Source organism: Uloborus diversus, unplaced genomic scaffold (genome assembly GCF_026930045.1).
Source record: "Uloborus diversus isolate 005 unplaced genomic scaffold, Udiv.v.3.1 scaffold_149, whole genome shotgun sequence".
Classification (NCBI taxonomy): domain Eukaryota; kingdom Metazoa; phylum Arthropoda; class Arachnida; order Araneae; family Uloboridae; genus Uloborus; species Uloborus diversus.
In genome coordinates, this window is record NW_026558198.1 from 90,662 (window position 1) to 116,121 (window position 25,460).

The 25,460-nt window shown below is 31.9% G+C and overlaps 1 long non-coding RNA gene across 1 annotated transcript in view; it reads right to left on the reverse strand.

The window, feature by feature from the left end:
• LOC129233003 (uncharacterized) overlaps window positions 1-16,579 on the reverse strand; it is a 30,029-nt gene extending 13,450 nt beyond the window's left edge. Inside the window, exons 1-2 of the long non-coding RNA XR_008581419.1 lie at window positions 16,482-16,579; window positions 9,754-9,853 (exon numbers count right to left, since the gene is read on the reverse strand). This is a non-coding gene — a long non-coding RNA (uncharacterized LOC129233003). The remainder of the gene's footprint in view (window positions 1-9,753; window positions 9,854-16,481) is intronic.
• Window positions 16,580-25,460: the final 8,881 nt, after the last annotated feature.

The window sequence follows — 25,460 nt, forward strand, 5'->3', positions numbered from 1 at the left end:
AAATGGGAAGAAAAAAAAAGTTCGGGAATTTTATAAGAAAATTTGACTCTTTTTGGAATTTTTTTTTTTAAGAGACAAAACTATTAGAGGAAGTCGATTCATTCGATGAAAATATTAGAGGAATTTTTTTTTTTTTAAATTTGAGGAATTTTGATAGACAACATCGCTTTTTGTTGAAAAGTTGAAAGGGAATTGGGGAAATCTGGATTTGACAATCTGGCAACACCGGAATGTGTAAACTGGAATGTGCTTACTTTGATGTACATCCAAGTAAAATACTGTTTTTTATAGTCTGTCAAAATTTTTTTTTTTACCAAAGTGGAGCAAACAAAAACTTCTACGTGTTCTGCACGAAATCTGTCTTCTTATATAGCCAATTATAGTAGGTATTTGTCGATCCTTGTAGCGTAAAAATGAAGCTGTGACTAATCAACGAGGAAAATTGTCGCTAAAAAGAAATTCAACGAAATGTGTATCTTGATGCAATGTTGCCAGATGGTCAAATCCAGATTTCCCCAAATCCCTTCTTACTTTTCTCCAAAAAGCCATGTTTTCTATCAAAATTCCCCAAATTCAAAAATTATTTTTCCACTAATATTTTCATAAAATGAATCGACTTCCTTTAATATTTTTGTCTCCTGAAATTGTTTTTTCTCCCCTAAATAGCCAAATTTTCTTATAAAATTCCCAAACTTTCTTTTTCTTCCCATTTTAACTTTTTTTTAAATCTTCTTTATCTTTATCTTTCTTTATCTTCTTTACTAATGATAAAACTGAGAGTCTCTGTCGATGGGCGATTTATGGGGGCAGAGGGGCAATGCTCCCTCCAGTTTTGGGAAGACCCAATGTAGTAACAACACATCTTCCAAAAATTTAAAAAAAAGAAAAATATTATTTTTTTTCTTTTTTGAGTAGTTGAGAAGGGCATGGGTGGATTTATAGGGGGGAGGGGCATAGGGGGCAATGCCTCCAGTTATGGGAGGACTTTATATAGCAACAACACATCTTCTAAAATCGTAAAACAAAAAAATCATGAATTTTTCTTTTTTTAGATTCTTCTGATGGGAGAAAAACGGACATTAAATACAAATAGTACAGCAGTCACTAGGGTGCTGAAAATGTGTCTAAATTCACTATTTTGGACTGAAAACCATTTAGGCAAGTATATGAATGAAAATACAGGCTAAATGAGCTATACATTACGTTGCAACACTTATAATAATTGACGATTATTTTAACAAATTAGAACCTAAAGCAAAGGAGAAAAAACTCCCCCCTCCCCTTCGCGCTAACAGAACGACTTACTCGTTTTGATTTGTGTCCACATTTCAAGCGTATTTGTGCATAATATTTATGTTCTTGTAGATTAATTGTTTTTTTTTTTTTTTTTGAGAAATTCTAAAAAAGTTTTTTTTTCCTTCTCTCTCTCACTTTCTTTTTTTTAAGAGAGAGAGTTTTTTTCTCTTAAAAAAGAGAGAGAGAATTCATACTACCGCAAACTGAATAAATTTCAGTTATCTGAGTATTCTAATTAAATGAATCTTTTTACTTGGAGGGAGAGTACAATTTTACTTACTTTATAAATGCTGTTTGAAAAGTAAGGTAAGTCATAATCATCTAAATCTAAGTAAGTCAGTCCTTGTCATTATTGAACTCTAAATAATTGAGTCATCAAAAGTTTTGAAAAAATTTACTGAAATTTTATAAAAGTCTATAAAAACGTAACAAAAATTGGTAAAATCGTACAAATCCTTTAACCGTAAAAACTGACGAATTTTCGTAAAAATTACAAAAAATCAAGCAAAAATTTGCAGGTAAGAGTGAATTACAAACAGGGTTCATATCTTGCTATTTATTCAATCCTGAATGCAGCATTTTGGAAATTCTTTTATATTGATTGCTTTTGTCTTACTTCTTCTGTATATTGTCTATCTGTTTAGCACAGGAAAAAATACACACTACTTCTATTTCTTTTTGTTTTCTGCCCCACTTGCAACTGAAGAAAAGTTGTTGTCATGAGAAATCTATGGTTTCTTTTTTCTTTTGAATTTAAAATAGCTATTTCTCAAAAAGTTAGAACAGGACTGCAAAAATTTACAATCAAGTACTAAAATATCAGAGACTGGAAAGTACAAATGAAGTGCGTTACATAATTTTATTTATTCTAGAGTCCTTGAAAATAATTAGATAAGTCTTTGAAAATCCTAAGAAAAGTGGGCTCCAATTACTTCTACTGCATATTGTTAATCTGTTTAGCCAGGGGGGAAAAAATGATACACTACCCTATTCCTTTTCGATTTCTGCACCCTTCTATTTAACATAAAAAAAGGTTGTTGTAATGTGAAATCTATAGTTTATTTTTTCTTTCAAACTTAAAATGGCTGTTTTTGAACAATACTGTACAACTGTATAATCTAGTTATCGATTTTTATGTCTATCCAATTAACATTTATAAGGCTTCAAAACACAGAATTTTATATCCATTTTACAAAATTTCCTCCAAGGGAGAAACCCCCGGCCCCCTAAAATTGGAGATGTTCTATTTCCCACTAAAAAGGGAGCCCTGCTTCACTCTCTTGATACCAGCTCCCTCTCTTAAGGTCAATTCAAAAAGGACAACATGAAAACACACATTAATGAAAAACGACACACAAAAAAAGTAAAGCATGGACTTATGCATCACACGAAACCAGGGTTGGGTTTTTTGCCGGCAAAAAGGTATTTTTGCTGGGACAGTGGAAAAAACCATGGCGAAAATGGAAAAAACCAGCAAAAATGGAAAAAACGGCAAAAACCAAATTGCATATAAAGTAGCATTATATTGTTAATCAAGAAATAGTGACAATATAATATAAATAATGCGCTTTAATATTTTAGTTATGTCTTACCATGTTACTTCTAATTTATAAGGTGAAAAATAAATAAAAAACAAATGTTGGGATTGCAAAACTTAAGATTTTAAATGTTTGCTAAAACAATTTTTTCAGAATGAGCCAATTCCTTCAATGCTAAAACAAAGAATGTTTACTTAAGCTTAGTAAATTAATAAAAAGTTTGAATTCTAATTGTATATATACACATACTTAATTAATCACTTTTTTTTGATCCCACTAAGATTTTTAAGCTATTTAATTAATAACAGAATATTTACTTGAATGTAGAAAAATATCAACTTTTCATTAGTAAAGAAATAATGCATTTTTTCTCACTTACTGGGAAAATGGATAGCCAATAGAATTATTTAAAAAGAAGAAAAAAAAAGCTGATCAATATGTGCATTCTTTCTTCACTCTACTTTTTAGTGATACTAGCTCACTCTACAGAAAATGGCAAAGCCTTTTATCAATTATCAGCAAGAAGTTACCCCTGTGGATTCAATGCCAATGTGTTGTTTGGTGTGATGACGCACATGAATTCTTTGGTATGAGGAAGGAAGGGATTATCTCTTCAAAATGTGTTGGGGAGGATGTTCAGTTATTCAATAATTACCACACATGGATGCAGTTCTCACTGGTTAAATCTACTCGGCGAAGCTATTACACCACCTAGCATTATAAAACATGTTGTAGAAGTGCATAAATATTTTCGAAACCACCATGTTCTATCATCATGGTTAAAAGAATGTGATAATTCGGTTTCTCCACAGCTGCCTGGAAAAACTCGTACTTTTATTTCTTTTATTTAAAACCATGTTTTTTCCGCCCCCGGCAAAAACTTGCCAACCCTGCAGGAAACATACAAAAACATGAGAGTGGGCAATAAAAATGTTGCTAAAAAAAAAAAAATCCTGCCCCCCCAGGAACTCAGTCCTAAATCCGCCTATGTCTCTGGATATCTCTCTGTCTGTTAGGATCTCTGTGACGAGCATAGCGCCTAGACCGTTACGCCGATTTTCATGAAATTTGGCACAAAATTAATTTGTAGCATAGGGGTGTGCACCTTGAAGCGATTTTTCGGAAATTCGATTTTGTTCTTTTTCTATTCCAAATTAAAGAACATTTTCCCGAGCAAAATGATCATAAGATGGACGAGTAAATTACCAAGCTATTATAACGTAGAACCGTAACGTGGGCAAGCCAATTGGCGAGAAGTTCATCATGCATTATTTGTAAATATACGGGGGAACCAAAACACCTTTTAATTTTCTACTGCGGGCAAAGCCATGCGGGTGCCAGTCATAAATACAAGCGCCTGTCCGAAAGATAAGAAATAGCCAAATGTTTTTTTTTCTACTTGCATTTACTACTCTGCTTCTGTATGTACATTTAAACTATGATTTTTGTATATATTTATCCAAGAACATTCTTCATCACACTTATTTTTACCCGTTTCACGTATCAAGTAGTTACTCACGCAGAACATTAATGCGAAATTCCGTAGCATAATATTCCACATAATGCGAAATGCGAATTCCATAAAGCTGATCAAAGGTAAACCAACGCTGTTTGATACAAATAATGTAACTTCTTGTCGTGAATCTCAATATGAAACAAATTCTTTTTTCCCCGAGGTTTTTTCTTTCCCCAGGTTTTTCCCAAGAAAAAAATTTTCCCCAAAAGAATTCCCCTCAAAACTCATTTCCCCAGAGATCACCAGCTTTCCCCAAAATGGGGAAATTTCCCCCAATCTGGCAAAACTGTCTTGATGGTGGGTAGCGAATCACGTGCTGGTTCACAAAATACCTCACTGGGTCAGTCTTAGAATGGGAGATTACTTACTTTATACATTGTCGATATCGTTACAATATTTACTCCGAATCATATTTTTTTTTGTAGGTTTTCACTTCAAAGAAACTGAAATGCTTTGGCATTTAAAAATGTACCGGTTTTTAGTCATTACCTTTGACAGTAAAACTTTTTGTTGGAATAGAATGGATTATTTTAGAGGACCAGGGGCTTCTAATAGGGCAAGAGGATCTCTAATAAGTTATAGTGCATTGAATAACAAGAATAAAGTATTAATAATGAATGTTAAAGGATAAATTGAATACAGAATTTGTTTTTCTTTAATACCTTTAAATAATTTAGAGATTCATTTTTATTTTAAATCTCATTATAGCTTTTATTTAAACAAGCAGTTCTTGTGGGTGGTTGTGTATATACATATTGTTACAAATTCTGTAAATAGTAATTATTTTTGTGATTAATTTGGTGTAATCTAGCTAAATTTGGCGTTTATTTAATTATTTTTATCTAAAATTATCTTAGTAACGTAACCCGTAAATAACTTTTTGTGATGTACATACCACCCCCTAACATTCAGCTGACGTATACGGTCCTCTCATTTCTGAATGATAAAATTTGTGAATGGAATAAAAAGAAAATATGAGATGGTCGTAGATCGGTCTACGATTTTCCGGAATATTCGAGAGCTCTCTTCGGGGTTTTATAAATAGCCCTGCGGCAAGTTCGAAGTCAGTCTCGTTTTAGTTTTTGCTTGTGAATCGTGTCAGCGGCGCGCTGGAGAGCATGTATTAGCTCTGTTTTGTGAAGCCCTTCAGCTGTATTTTTGCATATTTTGATGTAAATAAGTGGTTGACCGTTGAGTGTACGGTGCTAATCGATATTTGCCTAAAATCGCTATGGTTTATTTAGCAGTTTTTAACGATATTTCTTGTACATAGTTGTAAATAAATCTCCTGTGTTTTCTCAAGAACTGTGTCGTCATTTCAAGAAAGTTTGAAGCTGCACGAACTCTTAACAATATATATACATACAGGGTTTGAAATAGGGTTCAATTTCGGGGGGGGGGGGGAATGTTCCCCTTTACTTCAGATTGCAGGGGGGATTTTTTGAATTTGGGGGAGAATTTTTTTAGGTTCTGAAAATTTGTTTAGAATTTTTTCATAATTCATTTTTATTTCATTTTTATATTTGTTCATTTTTAAATTATAATTTTTTTAGTGTAATATCAACCACACACACACACACACACATTTTCAAATAATTATTCAGTAATTTTGCAATTTTATTTTATTATTTCATTTTTAATAAAATGTTTCACAACTAAGTAACCTACACATGCACTCAGTTATTTTTTTAAATAGACCATTTTCTGGATCTAATTATCCGAATGGGGTTCGGTCCCCATTGTTTAGAACAATATTTCTACTGCACAAAGACTTTTTTTCTGGCGATTAAAAAGTTAAAGTAAAAAATTGCCTATACTTTTCGAAAACGGACTGTCGTTTTCAGCAGCTTTCGAATCGCATTTCGGCCGGCGGATCGGAATTCTTCGATGCCAGCGAATCGGAATTCGTCGATGTAACTTGAATTGCTTTGAATTGACGGAAGCTTTATTAATTTTTTTTAAATCTTCTCCGCTTTCCCGTTAAGGGGTTCGTTATCGAGTTTAAGAATTTACGGGGGAAAGGGGGGAGGGGGGGAAAAATTACAACCTTATTCGCGCATTTTAACCATTTTTTGCGCGTTATTTCAAACCCTGTACACTTTTTTCAATTTTAATTGTAGTTTTGCATTCGCTCATCTACACGGTGTTTTTTCTGTAAAAAAACAATTTAAAAAAATCACAATAATGCAGACTTTGCTTTTTAAGCCCCTGAAAAACTATATAGCACACACTTTGCGACCCTTGCGATGAAAATGAGTGTCCCTAAAAAATTTTAAACTTGTGTCAGCATAACCCTATATTTCAGGTTCTTGGAGCAATTTCGTAGAAAGATAGAATGTATTTTAATTGTTTAAAACTCACCAGTAAATTCAAACTTGTCTGTGAAATTGATTCCCAGTTTTAAATGATATAATTACCCGGTGTGCGTAAAACCCTGAGCGTGAGAAATCCCCAAGTGACTAAACACCCGACAAGTCAATCACGTGTTTCGCCCGTCGGCGGGCGTGACGTCAGGGCTCATGAGTTGAGGATCTTTCTGCTGGTAGCAGTCAAGAATATAAATTTAAGAAATAGCAACAGTTAAAGGATTAACTGTGAGTTGCTTTCAGATGCAACAGATGTAAATTTTGACGACGTCACGTCATTGCTGGGGGGTAACTGAGATGGTTTAAATAGAAAGTCAATCAATCAATCGATCTCTCATGATTTGCTTCCGTTCTGCAGACGGTGTGTCTTGATTTGAGCATGTGTGCTCGAATAGATTGATTTATCCACGCAGAGGACGTGGAGGTTTTCAGATATGTAGTAACAAGATTCGATAGCCAGCTAACAGTGCAGGATGTTCTAAAACAGTGCCCTACAAGTAACGAAGGTGTTTTTTTAAGGAATATAAATTTTAAGAGTTGATGTTTTTTTTAAGTATTAGGCCTAACAGGGACGGAAGGTTCGTCTGGCACATACCCAATTGCGGAGCCGGTCGGACTGGATTGAATCCACTATACAATGAGGCATCCTCTGCTAGTGGATGCTTCCTGTTTTGCTTTACGCTGGGCAAATAATTTCCTTTGCTGCCTGTTTCTGTGGCATGGATGTGCCTGGGATTGATTGACCATGGATTCTGGTCTGCTGTCCACGAGTGGACATTTTCAACTCGTCTGAACATCCGGCAGATGGATGTTGCCTTCGTTGTTATGTGTGCCAAGTTTAAAGTATGGACTTCCAGTGGTATGATTATTTAAATAGTTTTCTGGACAGCTATCATCATTGTGGCACAGGGTTTCCGCTATGGTCGCATTTTTCGCATAATGCGAAAACACTATCTGAATTGCGAAAATAAAGCAATGCATTTTCGCTTTTTTGCTCAAATAAAAAATAAATTAGTTTTTTAAATAAAGAAGAATTGTATGATCCTAGAGAGGAAGCGTGCATGGCGATAATCAACTTAATCTTTTTAAAATCTTAGCTGAGATGTTTAAACTACAATTAAGTTCAATAACTATTAGTCTTATCCAGCATTATGTCCCCCCCAAAAACTGCTTTATTAGGAGGAGGGAACTGCAACGTTCTAAACACCAATCATGTTTTCTTTTTTTATTTTATGTTTTAAAAGAACTGCTGTTGTACTTATTTCTTCAAGAATGTCACAAATGAAATATGAATTTTATTTTCAACTGGAGATGAAACACACTGAGGCATATATAAATATATGAGAATGTGTAACATTTTAGCATTTTGCTAACATTTTTCCATCAATTTTAGCTTTTATGCTAAAGAACTTTTGAACCCAGCTTAAACCCTGTTTGTGGCATGGCGTAGGGTAATTTTTTTAAAATATTAGGAACGTTTTAGAACTGTTGATAATTTTTCAGTAATTGAATCCTGTGATTTTTTTCTCTGTGATATTTGTTTGTTGGGGGGTATTATGATAATTGAATTGTTAATAGGGGATGTGCTCTTTTTTATAAATGTTTGATTGTTTTTGCCTATTTACATTTTACACATGTTTTTGAATAAAATGTTATTTAAAATGAAATTCAGTTTCCATTGCTTCATTTCTCCCGAACTTACCATTCCACATCCGTTGGTCTACCTTTAAAGGCCATCAACTTGCTCAGGGTTGCCAGGCTTGGTTGTTATTAGCCTTTTTTCGGCTAATTTCACCCACACGTTACTGAGGGGAAAAAATTCAAAAGCAGATATTTGGCTTTTTTTTTTTTTAAGCGAAACCATTATTTGACTGTTGCACTTTATTATATTTATTTATTTTCTTTTTTTACATTTTAAATAGTTTTTCTTACTTTTAAAATCCCACATCTGCAAGACACAATATACAAACTATATCTAATACTCTATACAAAAGTCTTGACACGGCAAGAAAAAAAAAACCAATTGAATTAAAGTCTCAAGTTTTTGGTTGTTTTTAACTATTTGCCTCCCTTAAGCAACACCTCACATTTCGCTTTTTGGAAAGTAGAATAGCTCGTATGATCATCATTATTGTGAAAAACTTCCGGTGAATTCTGATAACTTACGATGTTTAAACGAAAAGCCGAAAAGGCTAAATTCCGTAAGTCAGACTACAATGTTACATGCTTATACAAGCAGAGATAATACCAGTGGAAGATGCAGAATCAAATGTTAATGTGAAGAAATGAACATTGGAAACGTGTTTAAAATCTGACCAAAAATTTATTGGTCCATAGAAACTAAAATAAATAAACTAAAAAATAAGTTCAACTTGGGACCATGGAAAGCTGTCGTTAAATAGAGCAAGTCGTTAAATAGAGCGCCGTTATATAGAGAGTCAACTGTATCATGGTACATATCAATCGATACATAATTGTGAACCCGGGTTTGCATACAAAAATGTTGAATGTGACGTAGAAAAGAAATCAAACAGTTTGTGTTCAAACTGAAAATGTAAGGGAGGGAAAAAAAAGGTTGATTAACTGGAATTTAATTTTCAGCAAGTGTCGTTTCAGCGAGTCCCCACACACAAAACTTAGGGTTCATTTCAAAATACTTTCTAACACCATTTTCTTTCCTGCTCTGAAGAAGCCCATGATCCATTCAAGATAATATCTGCACCCCAGAGCCAGACTGACCCAAGTCGAAAAATTGCGACTTTCCGCACATTAGTGCATTGTATGTGGAAGCCTATTTGATATCGAGCCACGTGAATGTCATTCTTTTCAAAAAACTCCTTTTCAATTTTTTACCAGGGTTAAAAGAGGGCACGCCCCATCCTTTGTATGAGCCAGAAAAAGTTTTTCCTCTTTCCCGTAAAATGACCATAACGTGACTCACGTCCTTCTAAGGTACTGACATTCCAAAACATTGGGTTACCTTGGCGTCAGTTCTGTTTTTAAAAGAAAAAATTTAAACAAAAATAGTTTCACTTACGGAGTTCATCTTTCCTCGATTTTATTTCTTCTCACTCTTTCACAGAAGTAATTAAATATCTTCTTTTGTTTTTACTTCCCAGTGCCTGCAATTGCAGTTCCTGTAATTAGAATCAAAAGATAGAGCATAGGTCATGTATTCAAACAGATTTTAAACAATATACATTATCCTATTCGCAAACATTTCAAAAAAATAAATTCCTCCCAATTCGAACATTTTAACTCAACAGCACACAAAAGTTTCATATCGGGGAGTTCGAGATTTAAATCGGAAACAAATTGCGCAAATGGCACCGACCGCTGCAGAAGGGCAAAGATGGAGGTGAGATAAGTTAAAAAACAAAGGAAAATATGAAGATTACAAAAATTAAAACAAAGTAAAAGCTAAAAAGAGCAGAGGCTGAAAAACAAATTAATTCATTCATAAAAACCTAGCTAAATTACCAAAGTTAGTTCAGAATAAAGCTAGAAAGAGAAAAATAGAGAGCATGAGAAGTGTCACGTTTCAAATAACAGCTGCATTATCCCCCTTAAAAATAAAACCTTGTTGGTTAGTCATTCAAAGCACCACTTCTCATATCTTCACAAAAGAAAACAGAAGTTGTAAAAGGTTTTAGCCAAACAGATACTCCCAGATCTCCATGTATTAAAGTTGAATAAAAGTGCTTATCAATGTAAACAGTCAGGGCTGGATTTGGAAGTGTGGAGGCCCGGGGGCAACGAAGGAGTGGAAGCCCTTAATCAGGGTTCGAAAAGGTCATCATATTTTCGAAAATATCCAATACTTTGATATATATCCGAATTTTTTGATATATATGTATATATCCAATATTTTTGATTTAAAAAATTTCCATTCAAGTCATTTCGTCAAATAACTTTTAAAATTTTGAGCTCAAGAAGCAGGAAGTTGTAAGGATGACCTGCAAAGTTAAAAAAGAATGTGTGGGGAAGAAAACGTAAAATTTGCTGATCCGTGAAAGTTAGGATATTTTGTAACAATTTTATTGTGGGGGGGGGGGATCCCTTTGTTGTGGAGGCCCCAGGGCAGTAGCCCCACCTGCCCTCCCCTAAATCCGGCCCTGTAAACAGTTAACATGTAATGGCAAAGTTCACTGGAATAACAATGGGTCTTAAGCAGGGTTGGCAAAGTTTGGGACACTACAGTAAAAGCCACAGTGGTTTTTACCGTCCTGTCCAAAACCCTCGTGTCCAAAACTATATTCATAGAGAAATTGTATTTTGTGACAAAAATCAAAGACAAAATAAAATCTATCAAAGTAATGTTTTATATTGAACATTTATTCAATGTGAACATTTAACTTATTTGTGCAGCTGACTTTAATCTAGTTACATAGAAGTTAAATTCTTGATCAAACTTTCAATTTGTATGCATTAGTTTATTTCTATTTATTTATTTTTTGATAATAGTAACCAAATTTCCCTATGTTTATACATGTGCAAATGAAAGCAGGGTTGGCAAGGTTTTTATCACCCTGTTCAAAACACTTGTGTATAGAACTTTTTTTGAGAAACTATATTTTGTGAGAAAATATCAAAAACAGAACAAAATGTATCATTTTTTTTTTTTTTTTACTATTTAATATATTTATTCAACGTGACCAATTCAAGTATAAATATATATGTAACTTATTTACGCGGCTGATTTTAATCTAGTTACATAAAAATTAAATTCTTCGTTAAAAATTTCAATTTGTATACAGGAGGGGTTTTTTCACCATAAATCAAATTTTTTGTCATTTATGCATTTGTGCAAAATAAAGTGTTCAAAATAAAAATAAAAAAAAATTGACTTAAATGCAATAAGTTACAATTTTTTCTCGTTACAAAACGTATTATATTAAAAATATAAATATAAAAAAGAATAGCACAAGTTTTATTATGTAAGTGTTTAGTCATCAACTTCTTGTTCTTTAATCCATGATTTGAAAAAAAATCCTTAAAACATCATGTAAATATTATTTGCAAAAACTTTTTAAAAAATTAAGCTTTTTTTTTTTGCACCTAAAAATTGCACATTTAATAGCATTCCTTTGTTATAAATGGAGTTGAAATTAGTTGTCTTGGTAGTGTTGCGTATTTCCCTTTATCATACGTAACCAACTGTTACATAAGGAAGTTTTTATGTAATAGTTATTGGCAATTTTTTTTAGTAAAATATTTTTTAAATTAAGATTTTGGAGAAAAATATTATCAAATACTCATTAATTAAACCTCATTAATATCTATATTTATGCATTGTGAATATTGCAGTAAATACGAACTGATTACATTAAAAACCACCTATCCTGTCCTAAACCAGTTTCGGACAGTCCAAAACCCAACCGTGGTAAGTTGACCAATACCAATTGAACAAGATTTGTGAAAAATTTTGAGCTTGTCCCAATTAATCTGCACAGAACTGCATGCATATGATTACATTATACATTTTACAATCAACTTTTATTTTTGATTCAACAAAAAATTAATTATTAAATATCATAACAAGAAAAAAATTAATTTTTATTTTTGAATTCATTATAAAAAAATATTAACATACTAAAAAAGAAGAAAAAACTGAGGGCTGAAGTAATATTATTTATTTTTTAAAATTTTATGTTTTTCTTTAATTTTCTATAATTTTGAATATTTTAACTACATATACAACGTTGCAACAACAACTTCTTTTATGTGTTGATACTTTTCTCCTTAACCATTAGTGCTTTTAGATAACTGAAATTTTCATTGCATTAAATGGCTACTAATAATTAAAAAAATAAATTATAAGTGCTCCTAAATTAGCCTGCTGACCACAGACTACCCTCAATATTTTCATGTTTAGTTTGCATAATGTAATTTTATGAACAATAGTGTGATAGTCGGATCAAAAACTGGAATGAAATTTTAAAATTATTCGAGAAAATAACTTCTCTTGGGTGGAGAAAAATAAATAGCCTCTCAGCAATGAACTTACGACTATTTCTAAAGTCAAAAGAAGAGAAAACATATGATCGAGAAATCGGCAGAATCAAAAATAATAATTGTGACTCGCCGATTAATCAGCACATTTACTTATCGGGGCATCCGTACTTTAAATACGTTTTCAGGACGTTGAACGAAAATATCGATTTTCCATATCTGAAATTTTTTTTTTCCCTATGACTATCCAGGATTTACATGACCCGTACGAACCCTGAGCAGAGCTTACAATGCTGCAAAATAAAAAAAGAAGAAATTTTGAGCAGCTAATCACCTTTGTGGCTACTACAGGAGCCCAAACTGAGGGAGGAACACAATATTGCAAAAAAAATTACAAGACTGAATTTTGCAACACAGTATACAAACATCATCTGATCACTGGTCCACTACAAAATTTTACAGCTCTAAACACTTTTACTGGTCCATTTTGTGTCCTGGTATAAAATAATGAAAAATTAAGAGTATGACCGAAAACAGTGTCACCGAATATTTGGTTTGGTTTAATACAAACCAAATTCCCAAATCAAACAGTTAACACATTCAACTATTCAACAATAAACAAACACATATTTTCCCATGCAACAAAAGAAAGTTATAGAAAAGTACCAAAGTACAAAAATTATGATCAATGTAGATTAAATTCAATCCCAGGGTTCATACCCTTTAGGCAGAAAAAAATTCAAGCACTTTTCAAGTACTTTTCAAGGTAAAAATTTTTGTTTTCAAGGCAATATCATAAATTTGTACTAAAAATATTGTATGCAGATTTCATTTACTACAAACACATAGAAATAAGGCAATAATACAAAAAAGTATAGGAAAACAAAATTGTTTTTTCTACAACAAGAGACGCTTTGATGAAAGATCTACTGCGTTGAAAGTCTTTCTGAAAATGTTTGAAAAGTTCGGTCATAAGAGAAGCAGATACCAAGAGGTTTAATTTTGAGATTTTTCAAAGGTTGCAGCAGTCAGAGGTTTGTATATTTTCTAGAATCAGCAAATTAATACTTAAAAAACCTTTTCATAAGTGCTTTTAACTTTTATGGGAAGAAACTAAAATACCCAAGTTCAATGGCATTGCCAGAGAGGAGTTTTTGAAGTCACCCCCCCCCCCCCCCCCCGGTTTCAACATTTATTTCCAGTACCATACAATGGTTTATTACAATATAAGGGTGGTTAGGACAAAAACACTACCCAGAAAGTTATTTCAGTTTGCACTATTAAGTTCTAAAAATATTAGGTTTGCAAATCATTTATAAGTATTCAAATCAATTATTCGTATGTATTTATTAGCTGTTCAGCCAATAAGGCATTTCAACTGTCCTCGAGTAAATTTAAAAATTAGGAAGTAAGAAAAGTTTATGAAAGTTCACAGTCCAGTCTCTACACCTCAAAATATACAAAAGCAGCTTAAGCAGTGATAAATACTCTGAATGCAAACTTGAGCCTATTCAGCTTTCATTGATTAACTTGCAATAGACAATAAATGTGCAAGTTCAGATTTATAGAGCCATATTTCGGAATCGAAAAGATTTAAAAGAAGTTGACATGTATTATGACAAAAGTAGTTTTATTTTGGGAAAAAATGGGTTATTGTTGAAATTAGAATTTAAATTCAGAAAGGCAATAATATTCAGGTGTAATTGTGATTTGTGAGTTCATAAAAAATTACCTGAGAGTTTCAAAGAGCAAAATGGGGCGGGGGGGGGGGGGGAATAATTTTTAAAACTAAGACCCCTATGACTTGAATATACATATGTACAACAATAACTTTTGCTGTGCATACAATTCATAAAATAGTTTATTAAGTCAAAATATTCTGCATAGAAATACCATGCCCAGTGCATGTTGATAACCAGCAACAGGCACTGGGCTTAGCTAGGCTGGTACTGGTCAATTTATTAGATCCAAATGAAGATAAAAGACCCTCCTTAAGCTATCTACCCCTTTGCTGATTAAAGCCTCTTTCAATAAGCTCCAAGTACCCACAACCATAATGAAGTAGTAATTTTGAACATTTGAGGAAAAGGGGAAAATTGGAGATATAAGGAGGTAAAAGCATAAAAACGAACACTACTGGATTTCAAGTGAATAATCATAACACAACCACCCCTGTTATACACCTTATTTATTTTAGCAGACATAAAAAAATGATGTACTTATAAATAAAATTATATAAATCAACTTTATATTTAAAATACAAACTTTAAGTTAATTTGTTAGGTGCTCAACTGCTGAAATTTAAATTTTTTTTTTAAAAATCTATTATGACCAAAAATTAGGTAAAGATAATCATTCAAAATTGCAAAAATAAATAAGCAAATAATTAAACAAGACCAAGTTAATAAATTCTTTAACTCTTTAGTTATTAAAATAAAAAAATAAAATAAGCTAATCTGATGTAGCAGTGTCAAAATAACTACTAATTGCCAAAAATATAAAAATATTTACAAAATGCAAAAGGATTGAAATCTCAAACAAGGGAAGCAAATTTTCGCGAATTAAGTTTAATGTTGTCATGTTTCCCATAAAATAAACTTATATTTTACTGAAATTAAACATAAAATATGCTAATCTACGGTAGCAAATATGAAAATAACATCCGATTAGTGAATATATTTAAATATTTGCAAGATGCAAAAAAGACAAACACGAGAAGCAATTTTTCGAAAAGTCTGAGTTCGTTCAACGTGGCATGTTTCCCATGAAATAAATTTATTTGTTTTTCATTAAAATTAAACAAAAAATATACTAATCTAAGGTAGCATATGCGAAACTAACATTTGATTAGCCAAAATATTTAAATATTTGCAGGATGCAAAAAGATTGAAATTTCAAACACAAGAGCAATTTTCCGCGAAACCCGAGTAAGTTCAATGCTGTCATGGTTTCAAAATTAATTTCTTTGTTAATTAATGAAATTAAACAAAAAATAAACTAATCTAAGGTACCATATGACAAAATATCTTTCGGTTGTAAAAAGCATCAAAATATTTACAAGATGCAAAAGGATTGAAATCCCAAACACGGAAGCAATTTTTCGCGATGTTGCATACTGAACACATGTTCAGAAAATTGCATTGGTGAAATACTTTTTTAAAACTTCTAAGCACAATTCGTTGATTTTTGAGAGAATTTAAGCACTAAAAAACTTTTTCAAGGTTTTCAAGCACTTGAAAATGAACTTTCTTTTTTCAAGCACTGTTCAAGGTTTTTCAAGGGCGTACGAACCCTGAATCCACTCAAACATTAAATTTAAATTATGTTGCTTTTCACATTTTCTCAAATATTATGACACATTAAACTCACTTAAAGTTTTACACCGTATGAAACATCAATTATTGTTTAAAAACAATCCAAGAAATTGATCATTGTAATGAAAGTTAACAATGATAAACTGTAGTATATTACTAAATATTCGATATTTGGCAAAATACGGTGTTTGGTGCATCTCTAATACGAATATCAATCAATGCTGTTTAACTTATAGTTTCGAACTTTAAAGCTAAGTGATTTCATTGTTTTATGAAAATGAAATGAGAAAAAATCAGAGATAGAATAAGATACCGACGGAGCCAGTCTTTTGTTTAAAATGGCGCCGCTTCTTTTGTTCGAAGTGACGAGAAACAGACAGAAATCACAAGTCATTTTTGTAAAGAGTTCTTATAATTCTACCTTCGTAGACACAATAGATGTAGAACATGAAATAAATTTCCAACTTTGGGGGGGGGGGGAATAATTATAAAATTGTACCTTTAAAAATCGCACCAGTTTCACCTTTGGCAGCTAAAAAAGCACAAATAATGTTCTTAAACACTCGAACTGGTTTTTGAACCAAAGTTTACATTTCTTTACATGATAGAAACAAATTTATTAAAATGAAATCAAGTGGACAAAAACATGACCAAACATGCATGAACCAAACAAAACACATTACACTACATTAAGTAATTGGAGTAGTAAAAAAGAAAAGAGATCTTTGTAAAAGGCTTCTCTTCGCGACACATATAGAGCAGAAGAAGTGTACCTTTGCTTACGTTCGACGAGCACGACCGGTAGCGTCCGGTTAGTTAATCACTTGACAGCTAATGATCACGTTGCTCCATTCAACCACTCAACAGCTTAGAATGGTAACCGGTGATCATAGAACGCTGAGGTAAGTAACCGGTTACTTAGGTTCGTCTAGAGTCCCTATATGAAAACGAACGTAGTTTTCAGAGTTGCGACAACGCGGCATCATTTTCCTATTGGTCGAAGACCGCCTGAGGCAGTGTTTTCTTCTTCTCCCGTAGGATTATAACATGGAGCGTATGACAGTGCTGTGGAAAAACCCAGAATCTGGAAAATTAAAAGTGAGTCGGGCCGTGGTAGCCTGATCGGTAGGGCATTGGACTCGGGGCCGGAGGGGCTCGGGTTCGATCCCCGCTGGTCGAAGACCCACCGTCGTCATTAAAGGGGGACTGGGCGACGTTATATATGCTCGTGGTCTCAATGTCCTCCAAGTGAAACGATACCTCTGGGGGTGCTAGTACCAGGTAGCTATTAGCTCTTGGACTACTTCTAAATTCTCATTAACTGTTCGATCCGGTGGATGGTGCTGCCATCTATCGGTATATAAAATAATGGAGGCAAGGCACTAGTATGCAGACCTCGACATAAATACAGTTGTAGTCAGTTGTGACTCTTGAATAGAAATAGAAATAAAGGTGAGTCCAAGATTTTAATGCTCATATTACTGTTCTACAATGTTCAAATTATACGTGTGTAGCTTTACTTGAGTGAGTCCATTCCTATTTCTTTAACTATCGCGTAATTATATCAAGAACATGTGTTCCAGTGTGCTAAAATTCCCTTCTGACACTTTATTTGGGTCTTTTATAGTTAGTTTTCCAGTTAAATCGATGATTCCAATCACAACGTTATTGAAAAACAACACTTTAAGACACGGCAAAAGTTTAAATTGTGGTAAATTAAATTTTTTTAACCATAGATCTCTGTATTCGGTTTGGCGCGATCAATTTCGTGCTTGGCGACGAGTGAAAGTAAACAAAACATACACTTGTGATGTACGTGATGATGTCTTAACTTGTGATTTGTATTATAAATGCTGTATGTTGCAGAAATTTTTTTAAAAAATTAAATGTGACTTGATATTAAAACCCATTTTAACTTATGTTTTAATGTTAGGGTTTTTATTTTTCTTGATCATTGACAAAAATTGACTTATGTATCGTTTTTAATATTCTTTCAAGCTATAAAACTCCAAGTTAAATCTTCTCTTTATGCAACGTAAGTATTTACAGTGTCAAATTTTTCTTTTTTGAGAGGAGATGCAGAGGAAATAAAATGCTTATAAATTATAGAACTTTCAATGCTTGCTGGCAGTATCTTTTAATAACATTTAGATTGAAGGAAAAACGATTTGTTATGATTTTCTGCCAAATATTTATTAGTTAAAAATTGTAAAAAAAAATGTCAGTTCGATTATGAAATTAATGTCACCACATGAATTTGCCAAAGCGTTTGAGGTGGATATGAAGTAGAACATTTGCTTGATACACGGCAGTTTTTATCGATTTTTTAGGTTGAGCGAGCCAATTTAAAATGTATTATTTTATTAAAAATTTAATGAATTGTAGGCAGTTTTGGTTATTTTGGTAATTTACTCTTTTTTATTCAACAAGCACGTCACTCACTGTGTGTTCCATCATAAACAGAAAACTGAGATGTTCTAAGTTCGTTTCAAGTAGTGTGTTGGTACTTTTTATTATGCTCTAATTAGGGTTTACTAATTTTTAGGTTGCCTAGTTATTTCCTTTACATGCTACTCTTTCTTTATCACCTGAAGAATAAAGTGCATGCTATCACCCCGCTTCAGGTTAGTAAAAATTTCTATTTTTATTGAGAAAATGATTTTTAAATAATTATGGCCATGATTGATACATAATTAAGTTTTAACAAGTGTTGAATTACCTATGAGATCAGGACCGTTATCATGGGTTTTTGAGATTGTAAAAGTCCTCCCAGCCACAGCTCTTGTTTGTCTAAATTAGGTACATTTAAAGTTTTGCGGGTTGAAATATCAATACTTTTATGATAAAATGCTGAATCAAAGATTTTTTAACTGAAACTTTTTATGCGAGGGCTTTGAAGTTATAATCCAACCTTTTTTTGTGTGATGAAATGTGGTGGGGATAAGCAATGTCGGTTAGAAGGAAAGCAGTGGCTTGCTTGCCTTCAGGTATTGGAGAAAAGTGAGACATTATACTCTTCTCGCTTCCTTTCTCATTTTGTATGGTTGCATGTACTGCGTTCAGGCAGCGCAGAGATCAGTATGCACATTTGTAATTACTTACTTTAATTATCATAAACAGATCATTTCTCTTCTTAAGAAGGAAGAAGATGATCATTATCAGTAGACACATGTATATAATTTTATGTAAAAATATGAATAAGAAACACAATCTGAGTTCAAAAGTGTTTGATGAATAGTTAAAATGTTTCACGTCTATCGTGTGTCATTATGACACAACCTGTTTCTTGGAATCAAACTTTAGAAGAATTCTACTCTTCTAGATCAGCAGAAAAATAAGGTACATGAAGTTCTTACCCCACATCAAGTTCGTAAAAATTTCAATATTTGGTGGGGAAAATGATTTTTAAATAATCCTATCTCGATTAATGTGGATTTAAATTTTAACTAGTGTGGAATTGCATTTTTAAAATAAAGGCTGTCATCGTGGGGTTTTGCGATTATCTGTTAAGGTCAGGGTTCGAAAATATCCGATATTTTGATATACAGTCGAGTCCCGACTTATGCGAGGGATGCGTTCCAAGACCCCTCGCATAAGTCGGAATTTCGCGTTGTGGAAAAAGGTATGTAAGAAATTTTATAAACATAACCAATCATTTTAGACATGCGTAAACACAACCTTAAACAGTTAAAAACCTTTTCTTAACCATACCTTACTGTTTCTTACATAAAGAACTGAATTCCTATTTGTATTTTTAAAAAAAGCCGTTTTATTTCAACATAAAATTCTGCTATGGTGCACAAAAACAATGATCAATGGGAAAGAAAGACATAAAATAAACCAGTACTGTAACGTATGGCATGTAGTAAAGAGAACAAATGCCCTATAGTTTGTACTGTACAGTTGATTCAGTAATGATATTTGTAACTTAAAAAAAAAGTGAAAATGATGATTTATGCTGCAGTTATTCTAATATATTTTTTAAATAAAGTTGCTTTCATTGGTTCTTTTATAAAGTTTCCATCTATGGCATTACCCCTCTTCCTGGTTTCTTTAATTTACAGTAAAAAACAGCTTCCATTTTCATAATTTTTGCATTTTGCTTGGATTACTATTACTCGGTGAACTTTTATGGATTTCCTTTTCTTGACTTTTAATTGTACGTATGGTAGATTTACTCATACCGTCATACCCTAATTGTTGTGCGACCCTTCGAAGCATTTTTTGGTTCAGCTTCAGCTTTTCAAGAAGCTTTACCTTTTTTTTAATTGTCAGAAACTTTCTCTTTTTCTTTCTATCTTTACCAACTTTAGATAAAGCAGCGCTCCTAGGTGTCGTTATATTTTGTAAACTTTCGCATTTAGAATGAAAAAAATATAATGGAAAATGAGAAGTAGTTATTTATATAAGCGATAAAAGACTACTACAGTGTGGGTACTTCTGCTCTCAGTGATTCTAAAGGGATGAAGGTCCGTTCACGAAAAACAACTTATTCACCGCGGTTCCTTTCCCAAAATTTTCATGTTGCAGGCGAGGAATTCACGCTAGCTCAAAAATTCTTTACTGTTGAAAAAATCGCGTTATAGCCATTTCGCGTAAGTCGGATCGCTTTGTAGCGGGAGTCGACTGTATATTGGATATCTTTGATATTTATCCGATGTTTTCAACCAATGCAAAATAAAGTGTATAGTAACTGCTTCCGTATATCAGAGTTATTTATTTTCTTATATTATTATTAGTAATGCATCAACTTTAAAAGTAATTTTTCTTTCATTATTTATATTCATTTATTACATGTTTATGATTTTGCCTCATCCACTCAAAAAGTAATTCAATTGCATCCGAGTTCATTTCAACCACTCATAAAAATAAATATATAAATAAATAAATAATCAATTTGACAGAGCTTATCTTAATTTGTTGAAGTCTTTAGCAAATCAATACTTTTGTCAGGAAATAGAACATTGAAATAAAGGGGAATTCAAATGCTCTAAAACAGTGGTGCCCAACATACATCTTTCAAAACTGATTCATGTGGCCAGCTGAAAATATCAGGTATAGATAAATGAATTTACTAAAAAATGTGGCTTTATTTTAAAGAATTTAAATTCAAGCATCAGTATATTGCATTTCTCTATATTTTTACTTCACTTAAATTTATATATTAAAAACAAACAAAAACAGTTTATAATTAATTTCTTTAGTAAGATGCACTCACATTTTTTTCAATCACAATCACAAGTAAGCACTTTGATGAGGTGGTGGCATTCATGTAAAAGTTTAAGACAGGAGTTCAATTTTTTTTTCCCCGCCAATCTTGACTAAAACCATTAAAAAAATTAATTTCATAATTTTCTGAAAAGTACTGAGGACTGCTGAAATAACACTTTCTGGAATAAAATTTGTTCAATATAACTGTACCATGTGATTTCATTATAGGATTTGTAGGACCATAGTAGCTATTTGTTGGTACAAAAATATTAATATTATTCAAATAATTGGAACCCGTACAACATGCCCCACTGTCCAACGGGCCCCACCTCTCCCTACAATTTTGTTGTGGATATTCCTGAGTGAGGTGCAGAAAAAACAAGCAAGTTTTCTCACGGTTCCTAAAAAATGTAGAATCACGAACGTTCATTATTTATTTTAGTCATCATAAACTGATGATTTCTTCTTCTTAAGAGCAAAGATGATGCACAGTAACAAATATGTACATAATTTTGTGTACATAATTAAATGAAAAAGCAATCTATGCTAGTCAAAAGAGATTGATGAATTAGGTAAAATATTCCCCTGTAATATGTTGTTTTACTTTTTCAAGTGTTTTTAAAACACACCCTGTTAATTGAACTTAAATTTTACAACACACTTAATGCAAAGTAGTTGAAATACAGCTCTATTTCAATTAAAGTGTGTTATATTTATTTTCCATTTATAATTTTTATGAACTAGTTTAAAAAAACATTCCTGCCAATTGTGTTCAGCCCGTATTGATGATTTTAGCACATTTGAAGAATTTTACTTCTGCTTTTAAATTTGTTTGCCCTTAATGTTTTTTAAGTTTCTTCCAGACATTCTGCAACTTGAAGAAAGCTCGACTACTAACTGAATTATAGCCCTGATGCAGATGTTCTAGAAAACTCATAATAGTATTTTACTGTTCGTTTAAAGAATTGTATAATAGAATGATCTCCAATATTTAGTTTACAAGGATGTCCAGAAATCATCTTCCAAGGTTTTCTTAGCTTGACAGCTTTATCAAAACTAATGAAGTTGTTTAAAAAAAATAATAAACTTCCATACATAATATGCCATTCATGTTTGTTATGCTTCTTATTATGCTGATGACTTCAGGAAATTTGTTGCCGAAATGGTCTTTGGACTTTCAACAATGACATACCAACCAACAAAAATTCTGTGTTTAAATGCTAAATAGTGTAATTAAATGAAATTTTGTTCTTCATACAAACAGTGCTGTATTTCTGATTTGTCACGCTTATTATCATATTTATTATCATTCATTTGTATAATAATATTGAAATGTAAAGAGGTAAAACAAACAATAATTTTGCAACAGAAATTGAGAAATAGCTGGAATTCTGTTTTGATTCTCTAAATTAAGAGTTTTGGATTTGTTTTGTAAAACAAATGCTTTAAGGTTTATTTTTGTTTGTCATGTAAAAAATATTGTTTTAAATTTAGATTTTTAATAAATTTTTCGGTATTCAATGCAAGGCTAAAAAATTTAGGTATACATAAAATTATGAAAGATATATTTAGGTTTGTTTATTTCAGCATTAAATGAACAGTTCATTGATGCTTATTCTCTTTGTGTAGTTATCCAGAAATCCCCCCCCCCCTTCTAAAAAACAGATTTTTCTCCCCACTTAAACTACAGGGACAGGATTTGAATAACTGCAAATAACTCCAATTTTGGAAGGGATAGGTAGCAACTGTTATCTTAGTCCACTTCCGACTGTCAATGCACCTTCTCTGTTTCTGACTAAATTCTGGAAGCATTTTTCAGGATGTTGGAATATAGGTCATGTTCATCCATCCATGATACAGGGTATTGAATGGAATTGCAATCTATATGAAAAAAATCTGAACAAAAAATTCAATTTATTTCAATCAAGGTTTTTTTTTTTCACAAATAGTAGAAAAGAAAATAAATTACAAGCATCAGTATATTTTGCCCTGTATAATCAAAACTCCCTAATTGAGTAGATGGGAGTAAAGCCTATAACAAAATTTATTTTCTTTATGCTTATAAGTGACTGAAATTTTTGATTAAACTTGTGTTTTGTCCATAGTTATAAGTTTTAAAGAAATGATACTTTGGAGGTAAAGAATTTTTAAAAATTTGATAGTAATAACCACATTTTGAACATGTGAATATTTTAAAAGTTACGTTGCATTTCAGAAAACACAAAGATTAATCTTTGCTTATTTTGTTACTTAAGCAGTTTATTGACAATAATAGTTTGCCCCCAAAATCCTTAAAAGTTACAAATTCTGTTTTGGTACCCTGAATTTGATTTTTAATTTCCTCATTGAGAAAAAATGTCTTTGTTTTCTCTTTTTTTTTTTTTTTTTTTTTGTGTGTAAAAATGTTAGAAATTCTATATTTGAAATAAAGTGTACAGATTTAACAACACCAAAAAATAAATTGAACATTACAGACTTTTGTTGTAATCTTTATGTGGTAATGACCTGAACTGTTAGTATGGAATGAATGAGTTTTCTTCGTGCTAAGTTGTATTTAAAATCTCTGTCAAAATTAAATGTAATCATTGCTTTTCTACGAACATTAAAAATAAGTACAAGTCCTCTACTGGTGCTGGGAATGATTTTTTTCTTTGTTTCATTAAGGAAAGTGTCTACTTTCTTTTCTTTATAATATTGTTTTGATTTGAAAATATTGTTCAAAATGTAAGTAATAGATGCATGATGTGATACGGAAAAATAAATAAATTAACAATAGATACATTTGTTTCTTATTCATATGAGTTGAAAATAAGTAATGTTTCAAATTACACCCCCTCAACTCCTCAATTTATTTCTGAATATTTCTATCTACATCAAATTAAAGTAATAATTTTCAACTTTATTCAAATTAATATTTTAACCAAGAGTGCCTACTGAACCACTAAAATATTTAGAGGTTCTTGGTATTCTTTCTTTCTTTTTTTTTGGGGGGGGGGGATTTACCTCGTTTTGACCATCTACCTATTTCTAGTATTGAACTTTCAAATTTTCCTTTGCATATTTATCTTTCAAATTTTTAATTTAATGTTTAACTTAATCACATTTAAAATCAGAAAATTGTACAGGGTAAACGTAAACATGCAATTTTTTTTTAATAGCAAACCATTTTTATTAGTAAAATTGCTTTTTAGATGGTTACAGGAAATATTTTTAGATTTAAAACTCTTTATAACGCTTGCCTTTCCCAAAAAAAAACAAGCAATTTCTAATGTGCATTATCTGTCGTTCATTTATTTATTTTTATTTTCTTACCTTTTTTTATCTCTTCATTTATTTTATTTATTTTGAATCAATTAAATTCTAATACATGGAGGTGAGAATTCACATGCTGCGAACCCCCCCCCCCCCCAAAAAAAAAAAAAAAAAATAACAAAAATTATTACAAAAAAAAAAAAAAGACATTTAAATGGAAATATTTTTGCTGAAATTAAAAAATAATAAATTATTCCTTAGTTTTAACTGTAAAAAGGCATGTGACAGCCAAGTTGCACTTTTTGAGGATTAGCCCATTAGTGACTGAAGTTTTTAATTAAACTAATGTTTTGTTAAGGGAAACAACACTTTGAAGTAAGAATTTTTAAACATTTTGTAATAATAAACATATTTTGTACATCAAGCCACATAAAAATTCAAAATAAGTACAAGCCTTTTTTTTTTTTGGTGCTCTGAATTGTTTTAATTTTGTTTCATTAAAAAAATGTCGACTACCTTACTACCTTTCATTCCAGTATTGTTTTGGTATAGAAATGTTGTTGAAACTTTTAAGTAACAGATTAGTGTACTTTCGAGAAAATAAATATAAAACAATGGAGACATCTGTTTCTTATGCATATACGAATGTTGAAAAATATAATGTATTAAAATACATGTCCTCCCCCCCTTTAGCTTCCCAATTTCTTTCTGAATATTTCAATCTGCATCTAGTTAATTAATATATATTTCAGTTTTCAACTTTATACAAATTAATCTTTTAACTAGGTGTGCCCACTAAACCATTGAAATATTCAGAGGTTCTTAATCTCTTTTTTGGAGTGTGGGGGGGGGGGGGGGGAACGAGATAGGATCTCCACAGTGTGGGGTGGCCCACGTCTTGGGGTCCAACGGCCTATTAAATTGAAGAAAAAAAATTGAGAAACATCCTAGCACTAACCAGGAAACATCACGAGTTCAGTAATCATGAAAAAAGTTAAAAAATGGTCGCATTCGA